Below are 9100 nucleotides of genomic sequence, written 5' to 3' on the forward strand. Positions count from 1 at the left end.
GTTCAAGATTACTCAAATATCTACCTAATATCCCTAGCAAAATTTGGATGCATTTATACTTAAGTATATATTAAAGTCCCTATTGCCGGTGCATAAAGGAATTACTGTTTCTCTTTAATCTCAAGTTCATATCGCAGACATTACTGTAAGTTAAGTTTATTACCCTTTGACTCAGATGTGTCGCTAAGAGCACAATTTTGTATGTCATAGCTAATGAGTACCTTTTTATATAGGTCTTTTGTGATAGTCCAAGTGTGCACCTTGAACGATCATGAATAATCTGTATGTATAATACAAAAGATGTATCACCGAGATTCTTAATTTTAAATTCACTTAATTAAAATTACTTGGTTTCTAGCAACATATCATTATCATTGTTTATCAGTAAAATATAGTCCAAATACAAAATAAGTATAATAAATTTGTTTCCACTGAACTTGATATATAAACATTGATCAATTGGATTCTCTTTAAAATCGTATGAAAAAACCACTTGATCAAACTTCAGAAACCAATGTCAAGATGTCTGCTTTAAACCATAAGTGTTTTTTTTTTTTGAAATTTACATATTAGGTGATTTGAATCTCCCAATTTGAAGTTCTCTGACTACATCATATATATAGTTTTTTTAAAATTTCCATTGAGAAATACAATTTGAACTTCTAGTTGGCGTAAATCTAGATTATAATGAGTTACAAGTATCATAATTACCTTAATGGAGTCTTTTATCGAAACCGATGAAAAAGTCTTCTTATAATTAATATCCTCCTTTTTTAAAAAATTAATATTCTCCTTCTGAATGAATCGTTTGGTGACTAGGTGAGTCTTATACTTTCCGACATTATCATATAAATCTTGTTTAATTTTAAATATTCATTTGTAACTAACAGATTTCATATCTTCAAATAATTTGATAAATTTCTAAATATCATTGTCCATCATATACTTCATCTTTTTCTATCATGATTTCAATCTATTTATCTAAATGGGGATATTATTTGACTTCTTGGTCCAAGATAAGGATATTGTCATTGTTTTTAATTACACTATTAAAGAAATATAATTGAGCTTTTTAAATATGATTGAATTAGAGTTCAAGATTGCTTTGCTTTTCTTATCGTATAATTATAAGCTCCTGTATTTAAAATTTAAAAGTGATTACGACTAGTCCTATGCTTACGTATGACCAATTGAGTTTATCCTATTGAATTCCTTTTTTTTTTTCTTTTCAATTTGTATTATTTTAATCGATTTTCTATAGAAAATTCTAAGTTGAATAATAATTGAACCTATCGATTCCATCCAATTACGAGAATAACAGATGGGTTGGGGTCCCAGAAAACTCTCGAGATGCGTGGGGTCCATGGGCCACCCCCAACTTTATTTGTCAACCGATCCTGTAAATATTAAAAAAACTATTATTATTATTATTATTATTTTGTTTTATGCAATTATTAAGAATCTCTAATACGGACAAACAATATTATTTGCAATTATGTGAAAGTGTTACATTAATGCAGGAATTATAATGGAGCCAAGCTACTTAATTAAAAAAAAAAAGAAGAAGCTATTGCCAGCTTCTTAATCCATGATCTAATTTGCTCATTATTAGACATTTTTAACTATACTATTTGATTGTCTATTTATATAGTATTAGTAAAAGTGGTCAATAATTTGAAGAATGTTTTTTAATAAAAAACGGAGAAAATGCCACGACACATTTAAAAAAAATAGAAAATTTTAATTACTAGCGGCATAGTTAATTATTACCATGCATTAACCTTTTACATATTTGTTTTATTAATTTTAAATTCAGCAAATGCTAATTAATTAGTGATGCTTGTTGGCCTAAAGGATCGAGCTTAATTTCGGTGTGCAACACAACGCGGAAGTTTGACGAAATGGGATGGGAAAAGAACGTAGACGACATCTCAACAACCGATCGACTCGACTCGAGAACCTTCGAAATGAAAGCAGGACCAGAAGCCGAAGAATTCAACGCAAACCGACACGCTGATTCGACGTTAGCGGGATAACTGGTGTTCAAAAAAAAAGTAGAACCCGGTTCGGCCAGCGAAGGGGAGACGGGAGAGGCGCCTGCCGGTCCGGGTTGCGGAAATCACTAACGGACCGAGTTAAAAAAAAAAAATCAAAATCAAAAGAGTTTCATATTTAATCAATCGTCGAATTAATATATTTTATATAAAATTATTAAATGAATATTCCACCGTATATTTTTTATTTTGAGAATATATTTATTTTCAATTATAGCAGCTATGACTAAGATAACGTGGAAAAGCTAAAGAGTGATAAATTCAAACTTCTACCCCGTCCCGACCCAAGACATAGGTCATTAAGGCTTATACCTCGGGTCCATTGATTAATTAATTAAATATATTAAAAAAATTAAATTAGCATAATTAATATTAATTAATTATAAATGTCTTGCTAATTCATTAATGACACCTTGTCAATTAATTTAATTCCACTTCCTATTTATACCTTGTACTTATCTTTAGTTCCTCATTAATTACCTACCATAATTTTATATGAGATTTTATTCTGCCTTAAATATAATTTATTTTTAAATTGACATATTTCTTTCTTTTTTTTTTATTATTACTCTGATTCCCATTTTATTTTGTAATTAGTAACACTATTCTTATAAAACCTAATGAATTCTTTTCTCCTCAATATTTCTTAAAAATCCTAATAATTCTCTCATCAGTACATTGTGCCCTTTTCTTTTTTCATCAGCGATTTTACATGTTTCTCCTTCCCGATACTTGCAGAGAACGTCCTTCTCTTCCTTTGTCGATAATATTTCTTCCTCGCTCTTTCTTTTTATTTCTCGATAATAATATGAATTAGAAATTTTTTTATCATAAAATACAAAGTAAAATGTATTTGCAAAAATAAATTTTTTAAAATTAAAATTAATAAAGTCTATTTGACATTCTAACTAAAAAGATTAAATAATTTAATAATTTTATTAATAAAAAATAAAATTATTATCAAAATACCCGTCAGAAAACTAAATTTTATATCAAAAATTAGTTTTTTAAAAAATAATATTTAATTCTTTTTAATAACTAATTTTAAAAATATTTTTTTAAAATTATTATTTTCGGTCCCAAATCTAAATGAAAAATGTTAAAGAAAATTAAAAATATATTAAAAAATTTTATTTTTTATTTTTTTTTTACCTAGGACCTCAAGGAATCTTGAGATGCAATGCTCCTACCATGCATAGATGTTATGATATGATAAAATTTTATATCAGTTAATAATGCTCTAACAATAGTATAATAGCTGTGTAACAACTATTAGGACACATGGGGTAAATAACTCTGATTGCTTCTATGATATTACACAATAATAAACTTGAAGCTATACTAATACAATAAAATAAGAACACAATTCTACGGTGAAATCCGTCATCCTAATAAAAATAATGATTATTTTAGGTGGCAAAAGGCGAATACGCTCGCCCCAGCACCCCCGTCAATCCGTTCTAAGACCAATACAGAGGAGGTAAATCACCGGTAGCTACTAGTCTTTGGAATAGTGATTAACACATAAGGGAGACATTTACCTCGGCTTTGCCGAGATTCGAACCCCAGACCTCATTGGTGGCAACATCTCATGTGCTAGCCACGTGAGAAATAAATAATGATTATCTTGTATTATTAGGAAGAAGTAAATAAATTACTGAATAGACCCTACGTGAGAGGTTATTTTCATAATTTTGTCAGGATTCAACCTTTACTCAATTGTACAAATTTATCATATGATTATCAGCTTAAACACATTTAATTTTACTTGGTTCACTGCATTCCAAAGCCACTACGCCCAATGTCTAATCCTAACAATTACCACAACTATCCTTCTCATATATCTTCCAGAGGTGGAAACATTTCTTACAATTTATTTATGCAACAAACACAATCAAATATAAACATACAAATGAAATCAAATTTAAAAAAAATTGAAACAAACACATTTACACACGTGAACTTTGCTTTGGATGCTTCTTGTTGCTTTCAATTGTTTCTTATTAGTCTACAAATGTAGCATAATTTCGTCCTCAAACCTCTAAGAACTAGTGCTTTCAATTTGCCTCAAACACCTCTTTTATAAGTTATTGTTCGGGCTAATTTCCTCTTAACAATCAATTGCTAGTATTCACCAATCAATTGTTTCGATATAATTCGACCGTTGACACCTATAACGGCTCTTTCAACGCTATTTGACTACCATCAATCAATTGCTCAGACACAACAATCAATTGCTAGCCACCATTTGAACTGGTCAATCAATTTAAGAGCATTCTATTCGTTCGAACTGATTTAACAATTGATTGGTAGCATCATATGTGCAATCCAACTCGAGCCTAAGTGGGATCATCGTCGACTGCCGTGTCCTAATCCCGAGTGGGTTGAGGTCATGATCGAACGCCGAAGCCCAAGCCTGAGTAGGTCATCGATGATTGTCAAGGCCCAAGCCTGAGTAGGTCGGGTTGACTACCATGTTTTGACCCCGAGTGGGTCGCAACCAACTGGCGTATCCCAACCCCGAGTGTTCTACGACCAACTATCGTGTACTCAGCTTGAGTGGGTCATCGTCGATTGTCGTGTCCCGAGCCCGAGTGGGCCCACCTAATTATTGTGTCCCGAGCCCAAGTGGGTTCTTGAGTGTCAACTCAACTGAACATTGACTCCCAAGCACAAGTGAGTTCCCGAGATCCAACTCGGCTGAACATCGACTCTTGAGCTCGAGTGGGTTCCCGAGTTCTAACTCGGTGAAACCCTTGCCTGAGCACCATGACCCCATTTTTGTTCACCCGAACCTCTTGCCTTGAATTTGGGATTTAAGATTTGCGAGTCAATTGCTACTACCTAGCAATGGACTACTAGCCGTATTTTAACCTTTTCAAAGTTAAATTCTCATCTTGCCTGATATCCGATTGACCTCAATCTACTACAGCTTTCCTTTGCCCAACATTCGATCCACCTTAACTTGTCAAAGTTTTTGATATATGACTAAGGTTAAAGTTAGGTTAATTATGATCTAACAAGTTGTGTCAAGTTTGCAAGTGAAGGATACTTGACAGGTGTTAAATCCTGATTGTGAACCATGCAGTAACTAAGTCCTAGTTGATCTAGGTATCTAAAGTCCTGATTGAGAATTAGGCATGAGCTAAATCTTGATTGGAGACTAAGCAACAAATTCCAGATGGAGTCAGTTGGGAGTTGAAGTCTTGGCAAACAAGTCCAAGTGAAAGCAACCGAGAGTTACGACTTAGAACCTTAGTCTAGATGAGTTAGCTGGAGGCTGAATATCTAAACTCAATGTAAGTACGAGTAACTTTATATTTGATTTCATATTTATTATGTGTACCAATTATAAGAAAGCATGTTTGATGATTCTAGGCAATCAGATAGAGTCCAAGGGCGGTTAACTGATGATAATTCTCAATGAAGAGATTTTAGAGGGTCCAAACCATTGGTCGGGGATAGGAGCAACCAAAACAACTTCTAGGCGATCAGAAGATGACATCATCAGCAAACTGAGCAAGTTAGGTCAAGATGAGATTTAACCATTCTCCAGGCAACCGGAGGGCGTTTGACATAATTCGTATTGAATTTCCAAATATCATGTTTATTATATGGATTCAACTCTATTAACCATAGCTCAAACATAGGAGAAGATACAAATTTCGCAAGTTACTGAGGCTAGGATTTAGGTCTGGTTAGATTTAACTAGTTTAACTTATTTTGACTTGTCAAATGATGACTTCTTTTGCCTTTAAAGTTAAACATAACTTCAGATGTTGATACTTAGCTAATTTATCAAGATACATGATTATATTTTTATTTTGACTTAACCTCATTTGATTTCAAAGATTTCATGCTAATTAAGCCTACTATGTATTGATGTACTAAGTAGATATTTGAGCTTACTTAAGATGATTATAAGACTATTGCTTACTTAGAGCTTACTTATCTATACTTACATGATCATTCAAAAGCCTATTAATTATTCAAGCCATGTTAAGTTAATTATCATTTTAAAACTTAAGTTATTACGTATATATTCCCTTGTTATAAGTTTAATGCTTGCATGCTTAATTAATTTTTAGACTTGGTTTGACTTATATGAACTCGTATTGACTTGTAATGACTTTAGTTGACTAGTTTTAGCTTTTATGTTGACTTGGAGAATGTTTAATTTTATTTTCAATGTTACTTATGTTGTATATTCTATTTGCAAGTTCTACTTGATTACTAAATGCCTATAGTCTACTTTGAGACTTCATGTGACTTCAAAGTTGAGCTTACTTGACTTAAATTCAAGTTTATTAATTTATCACCTACCTAATGTCATGGAAGCTTATTTGCTCGATCAACAACAACCTGCGACTTTACATTTATATTTCCACATTCAACTTATAAGCTTCAATGACATTAGTCAACCGGCAACAGCCGCATTTTGAAAAAAAAAAAAAATCAAACCACGGGTCACACTAAAGCTTCAATGACATTAGATAGGTGATAAATTAATAAGCTTGAATTTAAGTCAAGTAAACTTAACAACTTTGAAGTCACATTAAGTCTGAAAGTAAGTAGAGTTCATGTGACCCGCGGCTTTAGTAATCAACATAAGTAGAGTTCATGTGACCCGCGGCTTTAGTAATCAACAGTCCGCGGCTTTAAATTTTTTAAATTCTTAACAATATTAATTCCTCCTTTAGCGTCGCGTTCGATCTTATAATTTGGACTTTTTATCTCATGTCAACTTCTTGTTGAATTTCTGATCGTCAAATGTTTTGTCAACCGTAACTTAACTAAACTTTTCATATCTTGACAAGTATCCGGTCAACTTGAATCTATTTGACTCCTCGCTCAACTAACTTAATATATTGATCGACTGTCAAGTGGCTGATTAATCTTGACCTATTTGATATCTTACTCAACCAACTAACATATTAATTAAACATCGAAATCCTAACTCGGGCTAACTTAAAATTAATCAACATTAACCGAGAATCAATTGCACCAATACAACTACTTAAGGCATCTGTAGTGGGAGACTTATAGTATATACCATTTATAGTATAAACCTCTCAATATAAACCTCTCCCGTACCTACATAGGTGGGGTTTATAGTTTTTTTTATAAACCTGTATCAAAATCTTGTGACCAGGTTTATAAAAAAAATAGTGGAGAGAGAATAGAGACAGAATTTTAAAAGAAGTGGAGTTTAATTTAAAAAAAAAAAGAGTTTTTATGATAATAGAGAGTGATTTTTAAAAGAAGTAAAGTTTTTAATTTTTGATGTGACAATGATGTGGAGCATAAACTTCTTTAAAAGGTTTACTATTATAGATGTCCAGTGCAATGATATATACTGATGTAGGCCCATCTAAATTTTAAAAGGCATAATTTTTTATTCTAGATTTTGAATCAAATTCTATTAAATTTTATAGGTACATGATTTTAAAAAATATATTTATTATAAGGTATCCATAATCATAAATATTTTTATCTCAATTTTACCATTTAGACCCTAACCGAACATTTAAATATTTTATTATTATTTTTAGTAATTCTTATTTATATGATATTTATGATAATTTTAGTATTTCCGATATAGATTCTAGCCGGTCTATATAGGTATTCTATTATGTTAATTTCGATTTCTTTTAAAAAATTTATTCTACTAAAAATATCTCTTTTCTTTTCCTATAAAATTAAAATTAAGTTCATAAATTAATCATTTTATTATTAATAATTTTTTATTTTTTCATAAATCTACGAGTTGTCCTTTGTTTTAGGCGTTCTCTTTTCTTGATTTTTCTTTCAATCTCCCTTCTCATTAGCTAATCATGATTATCCTGTATAGCGTTATATACATTATGACATAAAAAACTTCTTATTTATTAATATTATATTTATTTTGCCATAATTTAAGGGGTTTTTTTTCCATGAAAAGATGGGCAACGGCGTGTAAGAATATATACCCAAGGTCAGTGTTTCTAATAAATAGATCTTTAGCATTAATGAAATTTTAAGAAATTTCTTACCCTGCATTACTTAGACAATTAATTTAAGGGTGTGTTTGGTTGCCCCTAGAGTGTAACATATACGATGGGCATATGATATCTCTGACGTAATAGTCATGGGTCAATTCTTAGGAACTGACGACCTAGTATTTACCCCATCATTCGCCTGACATCTGTGTACCTGTATGTACCTCCCTTCATATCCGTGGGCCCGACACTAGGGGACTGTTAATGTAGCGGATCTACATTTAAGGGTGTGTTTGGTTAAGATTATGCTTGATAACCTTGGTTAATCAACGATTCCAAGAATGAACGATGCCTGCCACATCACTAAAACATCAGCAAAAGGGAGAATCAGATTACCTTAGAAAACCTAGGATTTTTCTTCATTATGGGGTTAACAATAACATTTTTCCAAAATTACCCTCCTGGTTCTACGTGCGAAGGAGGGCAGGTGCCCGTTAGGCTTGGAAGGAGCAGAGGTAGGGAGGGGTGCACGAAGGGACGACTCGTTCTGCATCAACGGTAGCTTGGTGGGATGAGACGACGGCGATAGCTTGCGGAGGAGGCGATAGCTTGTGGAGGAGGTTTTGTTTTCCAACCTATTTGGTGGGATGAGCAGCCGCGACGGTAGCTTGCGGAGGAGGTTGTGCCGGCGTTGGCACCTTGCGGAGGAGGTGGTGCAGGCGATCACCTCAGAACAATATCCTACTATGAAGAGGATATGATGATGTGCAGTGACATCAGAGACATCGCTGGTGGTTTACGGAGGAGGTAGTGCTAGCGGCTTGCGGAGGAGACGAGATCGACAACTTAGGGAGGAGGTGGCACCAGTGATCGCGTGGGTGGGAATAGTGAATCAACAAATAGACAAAAACGAAGAAGCTGAAAGCTTTAATTATATTTTCACATTACATAAGTTTATTTTAAATTTTAAAAATTATAAACTAATTAAATTTATTTATTATATATGTTATCAACTTATTAATTAATATTATTAACTAAATTTATTCTTTAAAAAAAAATCAAATATCA

Source organism: Zingiber officinale, chromosome 9A, assembly GCF_018446385.1.
Source record: "Zingiber officinale cultivar Zhangliang chromosome 9A, Zo_v1.1, whole genome shotgun sequence".
Lineage (NCBI taxonomy): Eukaryota > Viridiplantae > Streptophyta > Magnoliopsida > Zingiberales > Zingiberaceae > Zingiber > Zingiber officinale.